We start from the raw sequence: 25,838 nt of genomic DNA on the forward strand, positions 1-25,838 counted from the left end.
CAGATTTACTCGATAAAAGAAGAACAAAAAAGCATGGAAAGCATATGATGGACACATCAGAGCGATCATTGTGGTCGGGATCGTTGGAGCTCTTCAAAGCGTTGCGGTACGTTTCGGCGTAAAACCGATTGATTCGATTTTGAGACCGTCTCGTTTAGTTCATTTCCCGATGGAATGGTGTTAGTGTTGCTGGAAATTTTAATTAAACACTAAGTCACCTGATTTGCTATCTATGAGTTGGATGCAAGTGTGCTGAAGGAAATTCTTGCTCAGCGCTCCAGCTGTTTCCAGGGATCCCTGTGGAGGCGCCCAGTACTTTACAAAGCAGACGCCCGGTACTTGACGTCAATCGCAACGACATGCAGCAGAACCGCTACCGGTATTGTTGTTCCGAAAGCGGGCCTGTTATTTACTTGACGTCTTCCACCACATTGCACAACGAATTTGGCAAGAAAAGGGTTAAAAATTTCATGCGAAAATAATCTTCCAACGTCTCCCATTTTGCGGCTTGCGGTCGTTTATTGTTCAGCATGCAAATACAATTCGTTTTGTGCATCCCATCGCGCGTAACATGACGCTGGTGGTTGTGTATGTGTGTGTGTGAGTATGAGTATTTTTTCGCATATTTTCCACGCGCTTATGCATGACGAGTATCGTTTTGTCGACGATGATGGGTTGACGTTTTATGCTGGTGAAAAGCGAACGTGAGCAGCTTGCAATGTAGGCGAGGCAAACAAGCTCGAAAAACCCACTAGTGCTAGTTCCGGTATCGTGTTACAGGTTAGGCATGTGTACTGTGTAATATAAATATTGCAAGTTTAAAAGGACTTTTCATATTTTTATTTTTTGGAAAGCCTTTCTGCTCTACCGGTTGCAGATAGTGAAGAGTATCCGTTGTTGAAAACGGAATGTGAACGGTGTATTTAAGTCGAGTGTTTAGTTACACATCAATTTATTGGTTTGGTTTCGTCAAAACTCTGTGAGTGATAGAAATGTGATATAATTCACTCAAATAAAAAATTGTTTTACAATCCAAATAACACTCTTTATCATCAAAAGAGAGCACGAAAACAGCTTGCCGCACCAAAATAAAGCCGTTCATGTGTTTTGAACCATATTGCTGTGTTTGCATTATTTAATTCTTCCACAAGCAATTCACATCATGTGGAATTCCGATTCGAGCACCGGACTCGAGCACATTAATGACGATTGTTCTCTTAATTAGAGCAAAATTCATTAACGAACCATGTTCGGCAATGAAAGGGGCCTCCCCACGCCTATCATTGGATGGGGCTGGCATTGTGACATTTTCAAAATTCCATCCCACGGATGGGAAGGTAGGGGAACTGGTTGCAAAGGTTAAGGTAAACAAGCGAAATGCGACGTGGAAAGCGAAACACACGCGCGCGCGCCATTGGTAGCGTGTGTGCGTGTTTGGTTTGCTAATTATTATAGAAGACTTAACAAGCGCGTGGCAATACTATAACAAAGCAAACGGAGGAGCGTGTGTGGATATTTCCAAATAATTTTAACAGAAGGTCTTTGTTCGTTGCATAAAAAGAAAGTGGAGGAATATTTTATCAGCTGTAAAGCTGTTCATTGCTAATAGATTTACTTTAATGATACATTATTTAAAATTTATTTTTTTCACTGGCCTTTACAGCATCCGTTATACCATTGAAAACCCCCAAAAAAATCAATTTCAAAGAGAAAATTAAAATGGTTCTAACAGAGAGCCCCCGTTCAAGCCCTGACTTACTGGCTTACGGATAATTAATCGAATTCTGTAGCGTCATCCATTAGTGCTCCGGCGGTATCGGCATTAAATCGTTTTTGTTTTGGTTCGTCTCCTGCCCGTCCTGCTGTCGCTGTTCCAGCCGCCCGCGGACCGATTCCAGCTGCAGTGTTCAAAGTGTCAGGGACAGCACTCACACCCTGCCCCGCCCCGCAAAACGGGAAGATGGAAATTCCAAACACCGGTGCGTTTGGTTCTGCTTTATCCGGGATCCGGCCAGCGATCGACTGATTGACGCAAATTAGAGTTCAATTTTGTGATTTCGCACCGAAATCTGGCACCAATTTGCGATTGCAAGTTTGCACTGGAAGGGGGGGGGGCGGAAAAGGGGAAGGGCAACAGCAGTTCACTTGATGAAGTTTGTGTGAGTCTAGTCATTTCCATTAGGATTAAATGGACAATCCAACAGCAGCAGCAGCAGCAGCACTGGAATGGATGGGCTGTTCGAGCGAATGATTAATTGGAGTATTTGTGGAGCGCTCAATGGTTGAAGATGGTATGAAATGCAAAAAAAACGGGGCAATGCAATTCGGTAGCTGATTTAGTTGAGTTGCATTTCCCGTGAGCGATTGGCCAGAGGTAAAGCGTAGAATAAATAACTCCACTGCCTTTCCAATTAATTGATCAAATTGAAGGCTTTAATAGTAGCAGGCGAGAAATAAAGGAAGTGATAAAAGAAAGCTTTTTTGCTGTTTGTGCCACTATCATTATTAAATTGCACTGGGGAGAAGGTAGATTAAAAGGCGCTTGGAACGCTGAATTAATTGTTCGTCCCATTTTATTTGCGTACAATTATCTTTGCCAATGAAGTGATCTTCTCTTGTCAAAGGTTGTTATGTGTGATACATTAATCATTCGGCAATACAAATGTGCGTTTTCCCTGTTACTTTTGTAAAGCGGTGGGAAGAAAAGTAGCCCAAAAGTGGCACCCGAACGCTGCTTAATTATCCGATATGATGTGAAATCAAACAAATCCGTTCAACACACCCATCCAACGTACTATTTTAATGTTTGTTTGCCTCTTTGCGTGCAGCCTATGCCTCACACTGGTGGACAAACGGGGAAGAGCAAACTGTGCTGTGATGATGCATACAAAAAATCAACACCGACAGCGGATTGATGAAATGTGTTTCTGATTTATTCATTACCGCACCGGGGCGCGGCTGATGAAGTGGAAATGTTGCATTCGGGACACAGCTTGGAGGGCACACATACACACACACAGAGACGCACACAAAAGGGTTGACAGATTTTTCCGGGGAGCTTATCCGTACGACAGCCGTTCGTTCGTTAAGCTTTAATTCCTTTCCATTCTCTCCCCAGAACCCGGCGGGATAACGATGAAATGGGCAGACCCACGGGTTATTGTGATTGGACACTGATGAGACACCTTTTTCCGCAGAAAAGGAGGGAAAGAGTGTGCGGGATGGAACGGTAAAACATGCGATTTTCATTACCCATAATGAATACATATGGCAGACTTTGTTTGTTCTTGATAATCGTTTGAAGGTATTTGCGTTTGGATTGATCGGAAAAATAGTAAACCACCTCCATTTGTTTTGCTTTTTAATTACAGCTCAGTCTTTCACCACTGTGTGTGTGTGTGTGCGTTTCCGGAGGTTGGTTAATCACGAACATGAAACACGCAAGGGTATATTGATGCACTCTACATTGCCACATTGCAGCAGCGGGCACTCAGCTGTGGTCGAATTTTAATCAGCAAGCGTGACAACGACATCACCAGCAAGACCGGTAAGCTGATCGGAACTCATCGATGCGATGTAATTGAATGTGGTGACAGTGTGTGTGCGTATGTGTAACCTTATCCAAAAAGGGAAGAGATCGATTTTTCCCCTCAGGAATTTAAGTAAAACTCCATCGAATGTACCCAGTTTGTGAGGAGAGACAATCAATACACAGCCTGAAAGGAGCGAATTGATTGAAACCCGAAACCCTCGGAAAAGTGCGTTACGGTTTAAGCATCGTTTCCAGCACGTTAAACACTCTTCCAAATAAAACCGAAGAAAAAGCACCGGAAAATTCGAGTGCAAAGTGCAAACCATTGCGTATCGCTTCTCTGCTGTGTCTTGGCTGTCTGTAAGCGAAAAGGGTGTGACCGCTAACCGCCGCACTGAATTCCATCTCGAGTGCCAACAGTCCCCCTTTTCTCGCTGTACCGAGCAGTGGTAAATGTGAGTGTGTGTGTGTGTGTGCGTTTAAATCAGTGGCAATAGGGAATGGGCACCGTTTACCATCTTCCCTGTTCACGCGCGTGAGAGGGAAAATCCAAGCAATCCATACCCCTTTTGGAACTGTGCAACCATGCAGCGCGTTAGTGTGTGTCCCTGATAAAGTGTGTACGTGTGCGCGTGTGTGTCTGTCAGAGTGTGAAAAAGTGAGTAGGGAAAATGGTTAGGTGATATGGTTGATGGTTTGAAGTTGAAGGCAAAGCGAGTAATAGGATCATATGGTAGCCTAGTTTCTCAACCCAACCGGTTCCTGTAGCAACGGTGTGTTCATAGGTGCAGGATGAGTGCGTTCCCCGGTGACGGAGGGTAGTGGAGGAGCCCTCCAAGAAGAGAGGCGTGCGTGTGTGTGTCAGTGAGTGTATGGTGAACGGGATAATCTATTAAGTGGATTTATTATGGTTTAAATAAAGGATTATTAAGCAGAACGGTGATCGGTTAGGGAGCAAAATCCTTACACCACGAACAAAAGGTGTAACAGAGAGAGAAAGAGAGAGCAAGAGAGGAGTGAAGAGGACGTAAAGGAAGGGCAGCAACGGAAGCCATTACGTTGGGAAAAGCTGGAGGAATTTCAAAGGTAAGTTGTACATGTTTCCTTCCCTCTAGTGCGGTAAAATCGATCCACATCCCATCGAGCAAGGGGCGTTCGAGTGGTGCTCGGGTGTGCCGAGCTAGGATAAACCGTTTCTGATTGATTAGTAGTCACTTGAGGGAGCAGGGTTTCGTAGAGTTGAACGAGAAACAATCAATAAACGTTGCCTTTATAGGGTTTAGTTTTTTTTCCTGTTGTGTGTTTCGAGGGAAGTTTTGCTCTTTTTATGCGGCAGCGATCCTCTTCAATAAGCGTGTCGAACTCTTTTCCATCCGAGTCGAGCTGAGCGGTCTGTGTTGTAGGTGACGTCATTAAAAGCTGGTCTATTATACCAGGCTCAGGGAAAGGAGCAAACAAGAGCGAGACAGAAAGTAAGAGCAAACATAGAAAAGCCTACTTTGCTCCAGTGGCAGCAAAGTTGTTCCATGCTGTCTGCGAAATCAGGGAAACTTTCTCAGCCCCTCAGCCCGAAACCATTACGCTCGTAAACGAACACTTAAGCTAACCACATTATCGCACATTTAATTATCAATTTGTACAGTTACACAATCACTCTCTCTCTCGCTTTGTGGGGGACCCGCCAGGACAGAGTGATACAAGCCGCAGACAAAGTGGGTACAGACACGGAAACGGTGTCCTCCGCACCTGGACGAGATGTTTATTTGCCCGATAAGACCGACATGTCTTTCAGGCACGGCGCATTATCCACCCATCAGGGATGGCAGTCGTCTCTCTCTCTCTCGTTCTTCTTCCCTCTACATTCCCGCACGAGGTGATGGATCGGTGGAAATTATTACGGCAATATTTGTCAGGATATTATCATCGTACGCTCTGACGCTTCACGCACAATCGCACAAGGTCGAAGGTTGGGTGCGTGCTGGCATACCTTGGCAGGGCTGCAGCAAATAGGAAAATTATCTTCACCTACAAGATGCTTGCGGGTGTGTGTGTGTGTACCATCAGATAGTGGGTTTGGGTTGGGCAAGCTGCCGGCAAGCTGCTTTCAATGTTCTTGCTGCTCTTGTGTCTACTGCTCCACTGTTGACTGATTGCTGATGGCTTCTTGTGTTGTGTGTGAGGTTTTTCATTTTCCATTTCTTTACTCACACACACACACACACGATGGAAGGAGATCATGCTGGCCGAGATTTGATGCCCCCATTTTGTGTCGGTTCGTTTATCCAGCCTGGAAACGGAGCTGCAGAACGATTTGCGTAGAATATTGTTGTGCTTCCAGTAGCAATAAGCTGGCAGCTAGCAGCACTGGTTGACTGGTTCGGGGTACACTTGACCGAGCGAGACCGGGCCTGAACAGGCTCCACGGGCGTAGTATACAATTCTCCCTCGATTCTTCCTCGAGCGTCAACCGAGCAGAATAACGGGCCTAAAAGCATTAGCCAGCGTTCGTTCCGTTCCTGACCAAGGCACGGCAAGAGGTGGGTGTTCCCTTGTCTACTATCCATTTATTATACTTTTTGCCTTCTGCTGTGGGCCTATGTGTTCGAGCATCTCTGGGGCCCTGCCGTGCGCAAGCATACATTATGTGGTTCCCGATGTTTTGCAACTCGCACGGGCATGCCTGGTAAGTGTTTGCCCCGAAAAGTGAAGGATCGAGAAGGGAAGCGTAGCCACCGGCGCCCTCGAAGGGCAAAACAAATTCAATTTATTCTGACTGATGCTACTGATTGGAAAAAGAATAACTCAACGCACGGGATGAAGTACTTAAACTCTCCGAGGATGTGGTAGGGCCATTTTTTTTTTCTTTGAGCTAGTACTGCTGGTGCTGTGCTTGCGTGAGTCGCCTCGGGCTTCTTTTTGCCCTGAGCAAGATTTTCGTGTGGGAGATGATGGTTTTGACTGCTTGCTTTTTTTTGTTCGTTTGCTCTCGAGCACGTTGAAACGTTGGGAGGCATCTGTCCATCTGGTACGCGGCAAGGTGGTGCGTGTCTTGCAAGTGGGAATGTGAGTGGTATGAGTGTGATATCATCCGCCTTAGAGTGGTGGTGGTCGAACGCACCGAGCACCAACGTCATGCATTGGGCTGTGTTTGCTCCAAAAATATGGTCTGTGCTTGATTGAGCGCAAAAAGGTAAGCACCTGGGGGGTTGGGACGGGCGAATCGTTTTCCATTAACGGAACGGGGAGGGCTTTACCAGCCTAGGGTCTGAGAGCTGGCGGATAAATTCTAGCGGAAGTAAGACCACGTACAGTGGAGGTCAAATCTGATAGAACAGGCTCGTTTGCAGTAATGTTTCCCACTTACCAGAGCAATTACTTCATCAAGTGGTGTTCTATTTCGGTTCATTATTCGGTTACGCGTTGAGCGATGCTATCCGATGGAGGTTTATCGATCATTTTGGGGAGGGATTTGTACTTTATTTTTCCCCTAGAAATAGAAAATGGTGTGCTTTTCGAGCTGCTAACACGGCTGCTTGTACCCATTTAGCAGTGGTTCATTGGCGTAATAAAGCGTAAAAATCCTTTTGCGTTGCATACCCTCAATCCACGTCAAACCTATTTCGTTGTACGGTTTGCATACATTTAGGCGCGCGATTGCATTACGACCACTTCAATGCTTGCTGGCTGGTTAGCCAAAATCCGAACCATGGTGTATGCATGTGTGTGTGCGTGTGTGTAACGATCGGTAAATTTAGTCTGACAGCAAGCTGCTTGACACCTGGACAAGCGGGATGTTGTAAATCGTTTCCATACATCCCGTCCGATTAGCGGCGTACCGCCTGGCGTATGAGATTAGATCACAACACCCACACCTGTTCGGTAGCCTTCCCAGACCCATCCAAATCGACCCAAATATGTTCCAACCCATTTGCACGGTGTCTATATGTGTGTGTGTGTGTTTGTGTGTGTGTGTATGGTAAAGCTTCAAGCCTCATCATCGCACCCATTGCTGATTGATCCAGGCCGCTCCGGTTGGATAATGTGTGTAGGCATTGCTAGGAGGACCAGCGCCATCACAACCGGCTGATCGTTAGGCTCATCGCTGCCCCGTTCAGCTTTTACTCTTGCCGCTTGTTCCCTTTTCTACACTCACCCAAAATCGACACAGCGACCGGATCGGCTGTCGGCTGATAAGAAAATTGAAATTGACAGTCAACATGATGAAAACGGAAAATGGAAAATCCGGAATCGAAACATTTTGCGCCGTGATCCAATTTGTAGCGATCCAAGTTTTGGATGGTAGTTTGCTTGCCCGTGTGTGGGTGTTTTTTTGTGTGTGTGGATGTGTGTTTGTTCAATCGTGTATAACGAGAGCATGGCCGAGAAAGAGGGGCATTAAATGTCAGCTAGAATAAGAATTACAGTCCTTGTCAATGGGTGTAACACAATCAAGCTGTTTGTGTCTTTTCTGGTAGGACAAAAGAGGGAATGGGGCTCTAGTTTTTGCTTTTTGCAACACAAAAGGGCATCGCAATCATGTCAGGCTAAAACCATCTCCCTCTTTACGGTCGTAAACAACGCCCAACGCATATTTGTGGTTGATGTGCTCGAGCTCGAAACAAAAAACAGGGAAAATGGAAGCTCCTGGCCTTTTTATTACTGCCACCAGCAGCAGAAACTCAACCATTTTTCGGGATGGAAAAGGCTTAGGTCCAGTTCCGGCTTTATTCGGTGTTTTTTTCGGGACCCCCGCACCCCAGTAGCATCAAAAACTTTGACCTCCCTCCTCCCTGACGAGTTGTGTAGTGTTGTTTATTGTTCTGCTTGTTCTTCGGGCTTCCTGCGCTGTTGGTGCCTCTGTCATGTTGGTACAACTTTTTGTTACACTGCGCGGCAGGGAGTGAGCGCCTGTTCCTGTTTTACCCCCGTTTTCTTGAGGGAGTTTCCTCGTGCCATGGGGTAGGTAATTTTGTGCTCCTGCTCCCCGTAGGTGGTTCATATTCAATCGAAAACACATGGCAAAAAAAAACCACAAGCACGAAGGGAATGAGATGCCTATAAATCAACAGCATCGTAAAGTTGAATTGTGTAGGCTCCTCCTAAATAAATCAACAGGATTCACAGGACGCTTGATGGGAGCCTGGGAGGATGATTTGCGGCGGTTTTGGTGCGGATGAGGAGATGAGTTTTCTGTTTGAACAGGTCGCTTCACCTGTCAGCACAGCTGCTGGCTGGTGCCGCTTAAAACTGCTGATCTGGGATTGTATTTTATCCCAGTTTTTGGGATTATGTAACTGTGGCTGTGTCCATCCGCCGTGCCACCGTGACGTGGTGCAAAAAGAAACGGCACTGCAAGCATTTCCTTCCCCTTGAATGATCATCCTAATTTATTGATCATAATTTTGTATGATTTAGAGACACGGCACGGTCTCTAATTCCAATTCGTTTCATTCATTGGATTTTGTGGAGAGAAGAAAACAGATTAAGAGAAGGATAGGAGTAAAAGAATGAAAATCCTGCTTTTACAGGAATCAGACTGGAATCAAACTCGTCATCATAAACAGTTCCTTTTTTATCCTCGCACAGTCCCATTTCCATATGGTTTTTATTCACGGAGGCCATAAAATTAATTAAGGACATAACCATTTTCCTCCTATTCATTGTTTGTACAGCGTCTCTTCATTCCAACGATGATAAACGCTCGCATGACAACGAGTGCTCAACCGACCGAGCGATGGTCGCACCGAACGACACCAATTCGATATTATTTCAAGAGCCGCCCCGGCACCACAGCACAGTGTGTCATTCGCAAAACCATAAGACTCCATCGGCCATAAGAGCAAGCTCGTGCACGCTTGCAGTGTGTCCTTTGGTCTTTCGAGGGCAAACGAAATCGTAAGATTATGTGTCCCACACACCGCTACGTCACCTCGCCAGCCAATCACGGCATTAAACGTGCTGGCCCCATACTGCCATTGCCTCGAAGCGCCGCATGGTATATCAAAAGAAATTAACAAGAAACGAGAGATCCGACAAGAAGCTCCCGAGCGCAGGAAGGACTCATTTTATTCTATTAGCATTCCAGCATGCCCGTTCCCAACCCAGTGTCCCCGCTCCGTACTCACAAAGGTTCATCGATCAATTCACGCCCTCCTCCCCCTCTGGCGCTTGTTCAACGCGACCGAACGTCGTCCGATGTGTTGCCGAGGGTTGCTGCTTATGCATCGATAGCGCCATCATGATCATCGCTCGTCATCAACCGTTATTATGGAGCAGCTTAGGGAAGCTAGTGAACGAGGCAGAAAGCGGGGGTGTGTGTGTGTGTGTGCTTGGCAACAAAAGCATTCCTTAGTTCGACCTTTCGCAGCGAATCGAAGGAAGAAAGATTGCCTGTGAAAATGCGACGATGCCGGGCCATATGTTTCCGTGTGCGTCTTCCACCAGCCCGAGGAAGCGCTCTTGTGTTAGTTTTGATTCATTTGCACTCGTTATAAGATGTTGCTTGGCTGTGTTTCTGCCCTCGACGAAGACGAGCCCCTCGAGCGGACGATCTGCTTTCTGTGGGAGCCGTGTGGTGGGGAGGAGAGGGAATACTATAATCGTTTAGTTGGCACCCATAAAGTTCGTAGCAGAGAGTGTGTTACCGCTTTTTGGTCCGTCCGTTTTGAAGAAAAGCGAAGTGGTGGTGGTGGTCTTTATGCATTGACATGCCGATGGATACTCCATCCTCGTCTGAGGACAGTTCTCTGCTTGAGTGGACAGCAAGCGTTACATGGAGAGCGTGAGTGTGTGTGTGTGTGTGGAGGGGGAATGTGTGAGCGAGCAAATGGAACACGACAGTCGGACAGACGGCGGGAGGCTCTTATGTATGGCCGTTCTTGCCCGGCCACAGCTCACAGCAGCACCGTTGCATTGTTTTTAGAAGACACACGCTTATACTCTGCTCATATGCTCTGCGACCGAATGCGACTGCCCTCCGGGGGGTGGATTGCGCAGACATTAGCAGCTCCATAAAGCTCCCTTGTTTCGGTGACAGTGACGGTGGGGGATTTTTGTTTGAATTTCGTTTTCTTCGGGGCTCGTTTTGTGGATGCTTTGTGCCGTAGCCGTACCTTGCCTTGCAATTTATCATCTTTGCAAAGGGATAGAAAGTTGCTCGGTGTGTTCATTTTTACTGCCAACCCTGGGCTCGTTGGGCTCGGGAGGAGCAGGAGGAGGCTCGGGGGCAACTCGAGAAGTGGTACGCTGTTTGACGTTGTTCAATAATTCAAAGAAGCAGCAACACCGACCAGTCGCTCCAGTGGACTATCTTCTTGCAGTTGGAAGTGTTCCCTTTGTCAAACTGCACAACTGCATCTTCCTGTCAGTGGCTTTGTGTGTGTGTGTCTGTCATGTGGCAGAGTGTTAGTTTATCGACACATTCGACCGGCTGAATCCCGATGACCCCGATCGATTCCCCTTTTGCTGCAGCAAAATGGCACTTAATTGTGTCGAGATTGATGAAAGTCTCAAACAAATCTGGCACACACACCCACTCATGCAGGAGGAAGCAAGGAAGGGAGGGAGTCAAGAAACATTTGATCTTCTCAAACAAGCGCATTCGTGTGAGGCGCTGAATGCTGGAGATAATTGGAAGCAAATGTAGAGATTTTAGCCAGAAGGGGATTTATAGAATATTGATGATTGTGAACAAACAATGGCCATTTCAGGTGAGATTTGTGTGTGTGTGTGTGTGTGTGTGTGTGTGTGTGTGTGTGTGTGTGTGTGTGTGTATGTGTCGGTTTGTGTGTAGTTCTTTTTTGCAAACATTGTGCATGATTTAATCGACAAACGGAGTTGATTTTGGAAGGTGTGTCGGGTGGTTGTACAAAGCAAACTCGTCTGTTTGTTGCAGTTACAGGGTTTCCCACGATTTATTGGACAATTCTCATGATTTTTTGGTGCGTTCCCACGATTTTTTGATCGTATCCCATAGAATTTTGGTTCGTTCCCATAATTTATTGATATTTTCGGTATTGGATATCAATAAAATTGGTCCAAAAAATTCTGATAAACGGCCAAAAACTCGTGGGAACGCACCAAAAAAAGATGGAAAAACCCACCAACAATTGATGGGAACCAACCAATAAATCGTAGGAAACCCTGTAAGGTACACTGTTACGGTCTTACGGTTTTGTATGCTGATTCAGTTGGGTAAGATTGAAAGGAATTAAACATTGGCATCAGTAAGATGTTGGAAACATAAAATCACCAGGCTAAGGGCATTCTCATTGATTTAAACTATTTGAACAACCATTATAGCATGTTAAGATTGAAAACATCTTAATTTGCTTAGGATCGGCTCAAACAATTCACTTCCTGTTGCTAATAGCATCAGCTAACTGCCGACTCAACTCAATAAGTTAAAATCCATCTGCTGAAAACTGTCGGTAAGATACTCTTAAGATTGTAATTCCTTTTCTAGAGTGCTTGATATTGAATATTCTTCTGTACTGCAATAATATTTAACTCAATGTATTCCTGCAGTCGGCGGTTTAGCTCATAAGTTTACAGACACCAGTCACTCAACAACCAGAAATGGCACACAAAAAACATGCCCCAAGGCATGTTCTTTTAAACATCACTAGAATGCACGAACAAGTCTACATCGAACACTTACTTACATACAGAGCATCGAGCTGGTGAGTGTGTGTGTGTCCTATTGAGCAACTTTTTTTGCAGGATAAAGAGCGTCACGTCACTTCATCGTTCCAGTTTGCACAAGTTAACTGTCACGCTTGTCGGCCTGCTGTGCTGTGTTGTCAGGTTATTCGCAAACGGAGTTCAACTCACTTGAAAGTTAAATTGATCGATCTACTTTCATCCGATCGATTTTTCCACTCCATTCCGACGTACATCGCTGCAACCTCTTTCTGGCGTTTCATTTCCCCCCTCCCCCCTTTTCCCATCGGTAAATGAATATTTTATTACCTGCTTATGACGAAAAACGAGTGCAACGAACACACACACACACACACATATATAAATGAAGGCAGGGAATATGGTACACAGACTGTGTATTTTCTCTCTCACACACTGGTCACGAATTGGGAAGCGAACCAGCACCAATACCAATCCATCATTATCCCTCAAACAGAGGGGACAGGGGAGCGAATGTTGCCATTTTGCCTGGTTGTGAAAATGCGTAGCAATAAATTTTATCCGAATGAGTTGCTTTTACTCAGCCATGAGTTTTGTCACACGCTTGGGGTGAGGTGGTCGTCCGACGGGAGGCCGTGCGTACATTTATTACATCATGAGCAGCAGCAGCAGCAGCAGCCAGCCAAGATTACGCACCGAAAGTCACCTTTCCCGGGCACGTACTCGGGCGTGCACTGTACATGAGTATGATAAATGAAACATTTCAATCACATTCATCACCGGTCCAGTGCAGGTGGGGAAGTGGGAAGGTTCACTCTTCCTGGTTCATTCGTTTCCAAACGGGGGAGAACCAGCACAGATCAGAACGGCCCAAAAACACAAAAAGTCAGCACAAAACACACAGCCAGGGGATCATAAATTTGTTGGAAACGGTACGGCAATGGGGAGAGTTTTGCAGCTTGACTTGCCATTTTTCTAATGAAGTGACCCCGATTCTTAGCAGCACCAGCTGCGAAGATGCTTGGTGCTCTACAGGGTTGGAGGAAATTATTGAAATTTATCCCTATTACAGCGGGAAAAGGGTGGAAATATTGAACCGAGCCAAAGCAGTTGATCTCTGTACCGGTATGAGCGGAGCGTATTGTGATACCGGGAAGGTTCCTCACCGACAGGCAAGTAACGTAATGCAGGAATGTAAGCAAAAAAAAGGAAAGAAAAGCACACCGAATGTACGGCAATGATTTATTCATGAGTACACATCTTATGAACGTAAATAAGGAATGTGTTGCTAACGCGCCATGCGGCTGTACAGCGATCCCACGGGGACGGGGAGAGTAGGACACAATGTCCTCCGGAGTTGCGGCGAAGAGTTCGAAAGGATAAGCCCTTCTGTTAGTCAGGGGATAAAGGCGAAGCATGATGGAAAGCTTCGCTCGTTCGTTCGGAGAAAGAGTGGGACGATTTTGTGATGAAGTGGCGAAGATTAATGAAAAAAAGGAGTCCACGCTAAAGCGGACAACCAAGCGCGATGGTTGACTATGGGTTGACCGAAATTTAGCGAAAGGATCCATCTTTCCTCCCCCTCGTAAAGATGAAGGGGGGGGGTACGCAGGACCGGAAAATCGCTAATGAGATATAAATTATGTCCCCAATTAAGCAAGGTCGCAAGGTGTTTCCGGCCAAACCGAGGCCGACAGAGAGAGAGAGTAAGCGGAGCCAAGTGGGTTGAGTTGGGTTTGGAGAGTAAAAGAGGAAACCCATAAAATGAACCATTAAATGAGCAATTTTTTTTATCTGGTCGCTGTGGATGGGTGATCATGGCGAAGGGAATAATAAGGGAAGAATCTTTGGGTGTGGGCCAAGCGGAAGCATTTTCTGCGGCGTTTTTCCCCCTTTTTTCGGCCAACAGAGAACGATTTATTGCGGCATTGTGAACTGTGAATGTCAGAATATGAGTGATAGCAGGAGGGGACATTGGGAGACTCAAGATGGGGAATCGAATGCTGGAAGGAAACATTCCTGTTTCTCTGATTTCTTCCGGAAGTCATTTTTCCTGATTACTTTCTACGTTTGTCAGTGTGGTGAGAGCAAGGGTGTGTGTGTGTGTATGGGTATGTTGTCATAAAACAGAACGCTGTGAAGTGCCCAGACCCTTGTGAATCAACTGTAGAGCATGATCAAAAATGAAAATCCATTACCCTCTTGTGACCGCTGCTCACTTGAGGAGAAGGGAGGGGGTCGGAGCTGAGCTCGAAAGTGGCCGAAACTGAAGCACGAGCGGCTTTCGGCCACGAACAATAGCTGGCAATAAAACAAATTGAACATCTTCAAGCCGTTTGTCGAACGGCCCTTTGCTTTGAAAGGGCAAGAGCGGCCAGTGCGCGGACCGAATGGAAGGATTGAGGTGGAAGAAAACGAAAGAAGGGAGTGTGACAAACAATAAAAAAACACTACCTCCCCTACGTCCCTTGAGTGGGGAAGTGGGGGTTTTGCAAACGGCAAAGGTGCGACGGAGAACACCCAAGGGACAGCACGGCACAGCGCGTGATGGGGTCGTTTTGTGCGCAAGAATTGCGTTTTTGTGTGAAAAATGTCGACACAGTCCCGGTGGGGTGTGTGCTCGATGGAAAGTGAAAGGGCTGTTTTTTTTTTGCCTGTGAGCGATAAAGCTCCCTCCAGCAGGACCGCGGCGAGGTGCACGACGTATTAAAAACAAACTTGAAAGTGAATAAAAGTTGTCCAAACGAGTCACGAAGGAGCGGTATAAACCGGCGGAGGGAGATCTTCTTATGATTTGTTTGAAGCCGTTCCCGTTAGAGGGCCCGTGTAACGACACTGGTGATTTCGTTGAAATATTTCCCGTGCGTGTGTGGGAGTTTTACGTTGTCAGCAAAGAAAAGCAAGGGGAAAACTTTTCATCTTTTAACCGTTGACGAGATGAAGTAAGCACCGTTTTTATTGAGTTGTTTGATAGTTTTTGGCCTTGTATGGCGATGAAATGCGATTGAAATCACTAGCCTAACCACTTCCGCTCCAAACCATCTATGCTACTATCTATGTGTGTTGTGTGTTTGTGTGTGTGTGTGTTTATCAAAATGGGCTTAGTAGTGTTATCTTCCTTTTATATCGCCTCGTAATGCGTGTCTGAAGGTACGGGAGAACGAACGCTACCACACGAGTGGAAAATCGGTCACGTTTTTCAGATGCTGCCTGCTTGCTGCCCACCCGATATCGAAAATCCACTTTCTTCACTTTCCCAAACATAAAGACGCCGGAGAGTGTATTGAGCCTCGGAATCCACTCTCTCTCTCTCTCTCCCTGTGTGTCTCAGGATCTTCCCTCCCAAAACCTACCGCCACCGTAAACCGAGAATGATGGCGTCATAAAAATAAATGAAAAACAGAATCGTAAAAAAGCCTCCACCCCTCCCCCTCGAAATGTATACATCACTGCCACCCTCCCTGGGAATGCACAGGCTATGCGTGTGCGGGAGAGGACGGGGGAGATTAAATGTGCCACCGTATTGTGCTGCTGGTCGGAGAAGAAGAAGCAGCACCGATTGGATCGATTTTGAGGTTTTTCCCGCTTGCTGCGTTTGCACCCCTCTAATCTGTTTGTAGTTAAAGTAGGCGGTTTTTGGCTATCCCTTTTTCCCCCGGGATGTCCTGCCCTGATATGAAGGGGGTAGTTTGCGTACCAGGAAACTAGGTATGTGTGCGTAATAAAGTTTGACGGTAGGTCTATTTTAGTGGCCCAACCGAAACATGACCCAAAATACATGGTTTTGGGAGTAGCCTGTTTTGTAGTATTCGTGTTGAAGGAAGTTGTTTCCTTTCTCTCTGCATCCCTCACTTGTTAAAAAAATTCGTAGGCATCCTTTCCCACGTAGTGTATGTACACTAGTGATGTGCTCTCTGGAGAGCACTCACGGCTCCGAAGCAACTCTGGCAAAATCGGAACCTAATTTCACACGGAGTCTGAGTCATCCAAAACAGTCCGGAGTTGTCTGGAGTCGTTTGGAGTTATTCAGATTCGTTTGGAGTTAGCTGGAGTCGTCCGAAGTCATCCGGAGTCGTCGGGAGATGGAATCTCCGGAGTTAATTGAAGTCGAAGTCGTCCGGAGTTGGAGTCATCCGGAGTCGTCCGGAGTTGTCTGGAGTCATCTGGAGTCATTCGAAGTCATCTGGAGCTGTCTGTAGTCATCTGGAGTCATATGGAGTCATTCAGATTTATCTGGAGGTGTCTGGAGTCATTCAGATTCGTCCAGAGCCAGCTGTAGTCGTCCGAAGTCATTCGGAGTCGTCCGGAGTTGGAATCTCTGGAGTTAATCCAGTCGAAGTTTGAAGTCGAAGTCGTCCGGTGTCGGAGTCATCCGGAGTCGTCCGGAGTCATCTGGAGTCATCCAGAGTCATCCAAAGTCGTCCGGAGTTGTCTGGAGCCATCTAGAGTCGTCTGGAGTCATTCAAATTGGTTCAGAGTCCGCTGGAGTCGTCCAAAGTCATTCGGAGTCGTCCTAAGTTGGAATCTCCGGAGTTAATCGAATTCGGAGTCATCCGGAGTCGTCCCGAGTTGTCTGGAGTCGTCTGTAGTCATTCGAAGTCATAAGGAGTTATTTGGAGTCGTCCAGAATTGTCTGGAGTCATTCGAAGTCATCCGGAGGTGTCTGAAGTCATCTGGAGTCATCTGAATTCATTCAGAGTCGTCCAGAGTCATCTGAAGTCGTCTGGAGTCATCCAGAATTATCCGAAGTCGTCTGGATTCATTCAGAGTCGCCCAGAACTGGTGTTGTCCGGAGTCAACCGAAGTCGGAGTCATTCGGAGTCGTCCAGAGTCATCCGGAGTCTCTTTAAGAAGTTCACGCACAAAGTACAAAGAAGGAATTAAAAGGCATCAAAGTCTGAGTAGGCACCGGATTTTTGCCAACTTTACCCATCGCTATTGTACCCAGCAGCATGAATGTCATTGCCTACATTTGGGCTGAAAATTAACCTCCACAGCAACCGTTTATCTCCAACGGGAGTTAACCTTTCTGTTGCGCTCTGTAGGTTTTGGCCTGCCCCTAAAATTAATAGTAAAGTTTCACCCTGTGTGCCACAAAAAGTGCGATGTTAATCGGCAGCAGCACCACGGTCAGCAAGAGTAGCACTCCCAGAAGGTTTCCGGGCCTGTGGAGTGACACCGAAAACAACTCACTCGCTTTCGGAGACAGTTGCTGTTCGTTAGTGTTGTGTGTGTTTAGTTTCCTATGAAAGTTTGGTCGCCGTGATCAACAAGGCGTGTGTATGTGTGCAATAAAACGTGTTTGTGGGGCACGGACAAGCATATCTGATGACATATCATTTCAACTTTAACCGGCCCAGTTGCTTAGTGGAGGATGCGCCTCGTTTCGAATGTAGCAATTCAATTCCCATTGAGGGACGGAGCCCGGTAGACGAGGCTTCATGAACTAACTCATTCATAGAAGCAGCCCGGCTAAACAAAATGCCGGAATGCAATTGCCACCCAAACCGACCGACCGGCCGTATGTGTGTGTGCCTGTGTGTGTGTATGGCAAAGAAAGACATTTCATTACATGGTACGGCATCGGGTTTCGCTCCGGAAAATTGCCTAAACGCGTTCCAAACATTCTCGAGCTGGTGGAGGTAGTGTATGTTGCCGGAGCTATCTCCGGTTTATGTGGCGTAGCAGGAGTACTCCGCTCCAGTGGAGGAAGTGCAGGAAGAAAGAGAAGAAACAAAAAACCCCAAAAACTTGTGCCCAATCAAATTTGCATGCAGTTGCACTGGCACCGACAAAATGTGTCACCGACTGTGTGTTTTGAAGATGTGTGTGTTGAGCTGTGGAGCGCGCGCAACACAACCCAAACCGAGAAACATTTCGCCTCATTTCGCCCCCACGGGAGAGATGAATTGAAGCTTGTTTATGCTGCTGTTTGAAGTGAGCTGGGACGCTGTGTGTGTGTGTGGGAACTAAAGGCAACGATAGTAGTCGGTAGTTGACACTGTGTTGAAAGTAAGTGCAAAAATGGGTGCGAGAGGGGTGCTTAACTGCTGCAGTGGGTTTGTCGGGCTACTCGAAACGTGGTTAGGATGGGTGAGGAGGGATGAAGGGATGAACACCATTTGCATTGGTGCAGAAGTTCAAGCGCGCGTTCCCTTTTCTGCTGCCTTTTTTACCGAGGTGTTGCTGGACCTCTCTACCTACGAGTGGAGAGTGTTAGGATGTCTGTTTTGCATCTCAAAGGACACCACCGGGGCAGTTCTGGATCGTATCGTACGAGCTTTTGCCTTTGCTTTTTTTTCGGGAGAGACGCTTTACAAAAGTGTTTGCAAATCCAACCCCACCCAACGAGCGGCAAAGTAGGACAACAGTCCTCCGGTATTCAGTTCGCTAAGTTCGTCCTTCTTCCCCGCGAGAAGCGTCTTTGGGTGTGAAGAAAGTGGCCCAGTGGCTGGGTTGGTGTGAGGTGGTAGCTAAATTTGGGACACCTTTACCTCGCTGGTTTGTTTGTGTTTGTGTGCGGTCTGTGCACACTATTTGGTGTGACGCTAGTGCTTTGTGGTGTCCTTTTTTTGTTGCCAAAGTTGGATCGTATGAAAGGATCTTTGTAGCTCTGTTACGTAGCTAAGCTTTGGAAGGCGATGACGGCAGGAATTTACTGGGGATTTACGCTATTGTGGAATCGATTTTGTTTTGCTTACCAAATCTAGAGAAGAAAAGTATGATTGAAAGAGCTTCAAGCAATGAAAACACTGCGTTTCTTCAAATCCCAGTGTGATCGAGATAAGCGAGGCACTTATCAGTGAGATAGCTCGATGTTGTAGATGAGCAAACAAGTCTTTCTGATTGATAGTAGAATTGGTGATTGATAGTAGAAAGCTGGACAACGCTTCTAGTTGTTTTATGGTTTTCAAATAAGGCACATATGAGTTACTTCCTGATGCAAAATTGCTTTGCTATTGCTGGATTATAAAATATATATGTTAGAAGATCGATACATGAATCAATGTTTTTAAAACATAAGAGATGGTTCAATGGTTCCTATCTTACCAAGTTCATCTTATGCAGGTATCATCAACTTGTTAAGGGTAAAACTGAGCCATAGTCAGTCAGTCAGGCCCTACAAATAGAGACAAGGTAAACCGAGCATAATGATTTCTACAGGATTCGTATATCAGCTCAGTATACATATATTGAGAGTTTACTTCATGAAATTCACTGAATACGAGAAATTTGTATGCAATTTTATTGAAATTTTCTTCTGAATATGTTTTTGACATACTTGAAGAAGAGAAGAGAGAAGTAGATTTGTTCCTGTAGTTTCGTTTGAAAGGGCCAACAAGGTTAATTAAACTGAATAAATGAAATGATGAAATCTGATTTTTAATCATTCCTTCCTATCATAAAATAAGAAAGGAAATGCTACAATGAATTGAACTTCTTATGATAGAAATATCACCTGTTAAGCCAACCGCAACTGGAGAAGCATCAAAATTGCCCAAAAAGCATTGCTATGTATCTTTCAACTCAATCCAAAACTCTGTAACGTTGTAACATTGTAAGAAACGCAGCACAGGCTTTAATCCTTCTACTGTTCCCTGTTTCTCACAAAACAAAGCGCCCCGAAATCACAATATGAAAACTTTAAAATGAAGAAAACCCGCACTACCCGCCTTTACAAAAGCAGCTACACGAGCTTGACCTATTTTTATCCGTGTCTTCCCTGCTTTTCCTGCATGTGTTTGTGTTATTTGCGCGTTTGTGTGAGTAGTGACAAATTGGATTTAAGGCGCGCATTCGGCCCGTACACCAGGGGTAATATTTTACATTATTCGTTTCTATTTCATTCCCCACTGCTTTTGGTTTTGGTTGTTTTTATTACGTTGCGTTTCGTTTCGTTTGTTTCCCGCACGATTCAGCGGACAAAGTCTCTTTTTTTTTGTAGCTTTCTCTCTCTCTCTCTTTCACTCTGCGTATTGTAACACAGAAGGTCCTAGTTGTGACATTTGGTCCCCCTTTTTGGTTGCCAGAAGCAGTGGTACGTTCTTACAAACAAAAAATATGACTAATGTTAGAACGCTAGCTTGCTCTATCTGCCAAAACACGATAGACTCCCTATGTGGGGATGGGTGGAGTGGGAATGAGAAACCAAAAAATCCACCAAAAACGAATGATACCATTTCGTTTCGCGCAGCTGTTGATGTGTGTACACGTGCGTTAAACGAGTTACAGATATGATTTTTTTTGTTGGGGTTTTTGGGGATTGGGATTGCTGGGGTAAAGTGTTCGTTTTCCCCAGTTTTTTTTTTGTTTTCCGGGGGCTACACGATTCTATTGGCGCTATGCGCACAGTGAAAAGAAAGTTTGATAGTGTTTTTATAGTATTCTTCTTCTACCCACGTTGCTTCCTGTCACTAACCCGAGCTATCGTTGATCATGTGTGTTTTTGGAGGGAAAGTAAGAAAACTGTTTGTTTCACTTCTGACGGTTGCTTCCTGTTCTAGAACATTGATTTTTGTTTTTCTTACGTTCTATATTTTTTAACAAACTCTAATGAAATCGATGTCAAAAGGTGGGTGAAAAGAAAGTAAAAAAACCAAACACAAAACGGTCATAAATTTTCATTTCATGAAGTTTATTTTTCGTCAGTTCATGGTTTGGTAAGGTAAGCAAAAAGAGAGAGAGGAAAAAGTCACCCCTTACAGCTGTTGCCAAACGATGGCGGGTACAGGAAGTGGGTGGGAAAATGGGGAAGCTCCAAAAGGTTTTTTTGTTGCTTCAGTAGTGAAATCTACATCTAAATCTAAGGCGCACACACACACACACGCGCACAAAATTACAAAAAGAAAGTGCGTGGATCTGTTTTATATTTGGGGCAGCGAAAGAGCTTCTTCCCTCTTCCATCATCAAGATACGAGAGGAAAGGTTTTACATCCGGCAACAGTTTTTGTACAGTTGGTTGGTGGTTTTTTCCCTCCTGTCGCCCCCTGTCGTCCTGTGGGAGCACTACTGGGTGACTTGCAAAACTGAACAATGAAACACATTAGTATTAGGTAGAAGTTCATTAAATGTTCAGTCTTAGATAAGTCTGCATTCTGCTCGTGTACACAACATTATCAAAATTTGGGAAAAGTTATTTGGGTTTCATCATCCCTTAAACACGATGATGAGCTTTTGTTGTTGTTGCTTTCACCACAGTTAATTAATTCACATTGAAAAATTTTCTTAATTGGAATTTGTTTTCGTTTTGTTTTTGCTTCACCTTTCACTTTGTTTTCTTGCTAGTCCAATAAACTCGTTTAACGGCGGGACGGCAACGAAAATACAACCGGGACGAGCGGATCGATGTAAATGAGAATTAACCCTCGCTTGGTTTTTGTGTTTGTTTTTTTTTTGTTGCTGTTGCACTGGCATACAATATGATTTCACCTGTATTGTAACCCCGCGAGAAAGCATAAAAGGATGGTCCGTCCGCGTGTTGGTGTTTTCTTTTTTTATGATCCTAAGAAAACCCTTAGCCATAACGGAATCTCGTCAAGCTTTCGTTGACGATGCAACAAATACAGACGAACAAAAAAAAGCGGCCAGATGGAACACACAGAAAGGACGAGAGTATATTTCATTTCGGACAGCTTCCATCTCCTCGGCGGAGACCTGCGGGCCTTGCGACCGTTTACCCCGCAAACCGTCGACCCTTCGGTTGCCTTTTCAACCTTTGCGCCAAAACCGGATGTTCCGTTCCCGTCGAGTCACGCCGAGTTGGCCGTGGGCCCCATACGCCCGTGTTAGCCCGGGTGCAGTTTTGCTTATTTATTTGCCGAGCTCCGGACGCGATGCTTCTGTTTATTATTTTTCGGCGCACATTCCGTCGTATATCACTCGCGTACCTTCAACATTACGAATGAAGTAAGTGGCGCCCACATCATCCACCCGGTGAGGGCATGAGGGGAAAAAAGGGGGACCCCTTTTCATGCTCCACCAGCCGACCCACGGTCGTGGTCGTCGTTCAGGTGAGCGCTTTTGTGGTGTTCAAACCCCGTGCAAACCGATAAAACCCCAAACATTGCAAGCTGCAAACAGAGGACCCCGGAGTTGTGCGCGGAAAAACGAAGGGAGAAAGAAAAGGAAGATTTATGTTTATCTGACGGAATTTGCACCCAAACCTGAGGGAAAAAGAGGGGTAAGATGAGGCCGAGTTGGGTGTTGGGTTTGTCGTTATGCCGGGGGGTTTTTCTTGCCCGCGCCGTCCTGCCAACTTTCGGCCAACTTTCATGCCGACGTCATTCGAGATACTTAGTCGAGAAGGGATTTAGCCCACCATTTTGTTTGCCATTGTTCTTATGCCTTCGCGTGTGTGTGTGTCTTTGTTGTACTGAAGCACCAATTGGTAAATGAAGACGCGAGAAACTAATTCCCAAATGTCTCCCAAACCCACGAAGGAAGTGGCGGTGTATTTCTCATGGTTGGAGCAAACTCAGGTATTGGCCGGTGGGAAACTCACCTATAAGAAACCATTGCATTGTATGGAAAAGGCATGCAAGGAGAGTCAAGAAGGCTAGTTCTTGTTTCTCTTTCGTATCTGAAACCGTATCTAATACCCCAACACTCTCCCAGAGCGCCCGGGCAGCTCTAATGAAGCAACAATAAAACTCACCACCGCGTTCGGAATGGTCGGAGCCATCGGGATTAGGAAATCGAAATAGACGGCCACAGTTGGAAAGGATAACAAGTGCTAAAATAAAATACCCTTACTACCCACCCGATTGCGGTGGTAGTTTGTACTTTTGGGAGGAAACACCCCCGCAACAGTACACAGAACATTCCCAATCCAGCTTCGGTCGGTTGAGTTGGTTTCGCGCGCACAGGTAACCGCGCACATGCATTGTTTGCGCAAATGTTTTATGTACGATTGGAGGTTTGTACCTCGCACTGGTTGGTTGTACGGCTATGGGTATGTGTGTACGGATGCCATAAACCATTCGGAACCTACAGTCGGACATAATTCAGCTGATTGGGACGCTATAATCCGCCAGATCAGAATCAATTCACCACGGTACATTGGACGGTGGGTGGGCATGGGAGAGCGAATCGTAGGGCAATAATTCGTGGAAAAAGAGCTTATTATATGGAGGCACAACATCTTGTTTCATCGTGGGTGTTGGTGGCTCTGTTTTTGTACCTATTACTGCTGAAATTGTTTGTGCGTTTTTAAGAGCGATGACAAAATGAATAAAAATGGAAAAAAGTGGGTGCTTCGAATTTCGAGCAATACGTGCGACACACGCCTTGGTGTAAAGGGAATTACATTTTTAGTATGATTTTTTCGAGAACCGTGACACGAGCGGAATAAAAATGAATCGCTGGAAATAGTGACAGTAAATATGGTGGAATTAGGTGCTGTAAATTTCACAATTATTGGTCAATGTTCAATGTTTCTAAAAACACATTCGGAGAATCAATTTTCAAGAGATATATGGTATTGTTTGATAGTTAGGAATGAGTAGATTTTTTTTGAATATATTTTTAGATTGCAAGGTTTTTTTTTCTTTATTTGGCACAACAACCGATGTCGTCTAAGCCTGACTTTATCAGCAATGGGTTTGGCTTTCGTTACTTATGCGCATTACCTATAGCGGAATAGTCAGTCCTACTCAGCAAAATGTCTCATCCAGCTTTAATATAGTTTATTTTTACTGGCAACGTTAACTAATAGAATATTTTAATAGATTTCAGCGTAAATATTATGTTTTTACTGATTTTCAATGCATTTAGGTCATACACATTCTACTGAAAATCAGTAAAATCAGTGTCAAATTAGTCGTTTCAAATGACAAATGACTGAAAATGCAGCAATTCATCCTGTCAAATTGACCTGTCGGCCATAATGAGGCGTTTCGGTTGGTAGGGGATTGCTTTGGTAGGCACTTACACACTTCTTCTTCTTCTTTGGCTCAGCAACCGTTGTCGGTCAAGGCCTGCCTGTACCACTTGTGAGCTTGGCTTTCAGTGACTAATTGTTTTCCCCCCATTGTAGCAGGATAGTCAATCCTACGTATGGTGGCACGGTCCATTTGGGGATTGAACCCATGACGGGCATGTTGTTAAGTCGTACGAGTTGACGACTGTACTACGAGACCGGCTACGAGGTGCTTACAGACACTCTGATAGAAAGTCAGGTGAAATTTCGGCTTGCGGGGTTCATCTGAACAAATTGGCAGTCGTTTTGGTGTTTAAAATCTTTGATGCAATGCATTGTGCTTGCTGACATTTCGTGGCGTCTGTGAGCGCTTACTGAACCAACAACACTTTTTGCGTCAAAAAACAGTGTAAACACTGTATCAAATAATCTAAAATACGGATGAATATGAACTGAGGGACTGATAATCTCTGCAAATAAAAAAAAACTCAATTTAAGAGAAATATTTTGTCACTTTTTTATCACTACCAACTACTGAAGAATTAGTAAAATGAGAAAACGGCTTTACTATGATTTCAGTAAACGGGCTGTCATTTTGGTGAGCACCGAACATTACTGAATGATTCAGTAAGCATTCTTTTTACTGAAAAAAATACTGAATCTTTTCTTTTCTGTGTACCTAAGGGGACACAGTCAAATTGAGGCTTAAAAACATAACAGTCGTGTTGTTAAGTCGTGCAAGTTATCGATTGGCCCACGACACTGGCAACATTTTCACAATTAACAAATATATATTAACTAACAATGATTCCTAATTCTTCGAATCAAAAATCGACTTGTACATTTTAATTTCAAAAACTCAATCATTCAATCATATTCAAGCTGTCATGTTATTTAACTAAAAGCATGTATCTTGTAAAATTATTTATGAAATGCGTGTAAAGTGTTGAGATCATTTTCAGCAACCAAACATTAATCTCACATAAAGGTTAGAAGGTTTAAAACATAAAACATCGCAATGTTTACAATCCCACCTCAAACCTCAAATTCCAATCCGTCCAATGGACAAACCTGTTTACGTTCAGCATAATATAATCAATTGTAGTAAAGGAAGCAAATAAAAACTAACCTCCCAGAGCGGCTTCGTTACAGCACGCTTCAGCACCAACAAGCCCACTAACGAACACCACCCATCACATCGATCACAAAAGATGACGCTAAGTTAAATGAATCCAATCATCAGCCGGACACCATCCAGCTCGATCAGTTCGGTTTTACTGCCACTTTTGTTCTAGATCCACTAGAACAAGTGTGTGTGAGAGTGTGTGTGTGTGTGCTAAGTAACAGCGGATGAGACGTTAACAGTTCTTTCCTACAAAACACACACACACACACACACACACCCAATCACAATAGAACAATCCGAGTGCAGAACGCCATCGATAGAAATGAGTTTTACCTCTGCTGGTTTGGCGCCCGTTTTCCAATCGCTCCTGTTGGTGGATGGGAAAATCCAGCCATCGTGGGGTGATAAATTGGATTGTGCAATTTATCGGCCATTTGCCTGCGGGAAGTGAGGCTGTCCTGTGTGCGACCGTCCTGTCCCGGGTTTCGGGCTGCAGAAACCAGAAGCAAAGCAAATCGTTTCAAGCCTCCCTAGAATGTGGCCATTGTTTCACACAGCGCTCCAGTGGGAGTGGAGTTTTTCGCAAGGTTTCTGTGGTGTGCTTGTGTGTGTGTGTTTGTATG

At 45.2% G+C, this 25,838-nt stretch overlaps 1 protein-coding gene across 1 annotated transcript in view; it reads left to right on the forward strand.

Annotated features, from left to right (window-relative positions):
• The window catches only part of LOC120894073, a 112,805-nt gene that overhangs the window by 12,250 nt on the left and 74,717 nt on the right, over positions 1 to 25,838 (forward strand). Inside the window, exon 3 of the mRNA XM_040296438.1 lies at positions 3,372 to 4,618. The gene's annotated coding sequence lies outside the window, so the exon portion shown is untranslated. The remainder of the gene's footprint in view (positions 1 to 3,371; positions 4,619 to 25,838) is intronic.

This window comes from Anopheles arabiensis, chromosome 2 (assembly GCF_016920715.1).
Source record: "Anopheles arabiensis isolate DONGOLA chromosome 2, AaraD3, whole genome shotgun sequence".
NCBI classification, from domain to species: domain Eukaryota; kingdom Metazoa; phylum Arthropoda; class Insecta; order Diptera; family Culicidae; genus Anopheles; species Anopheles arabiensis.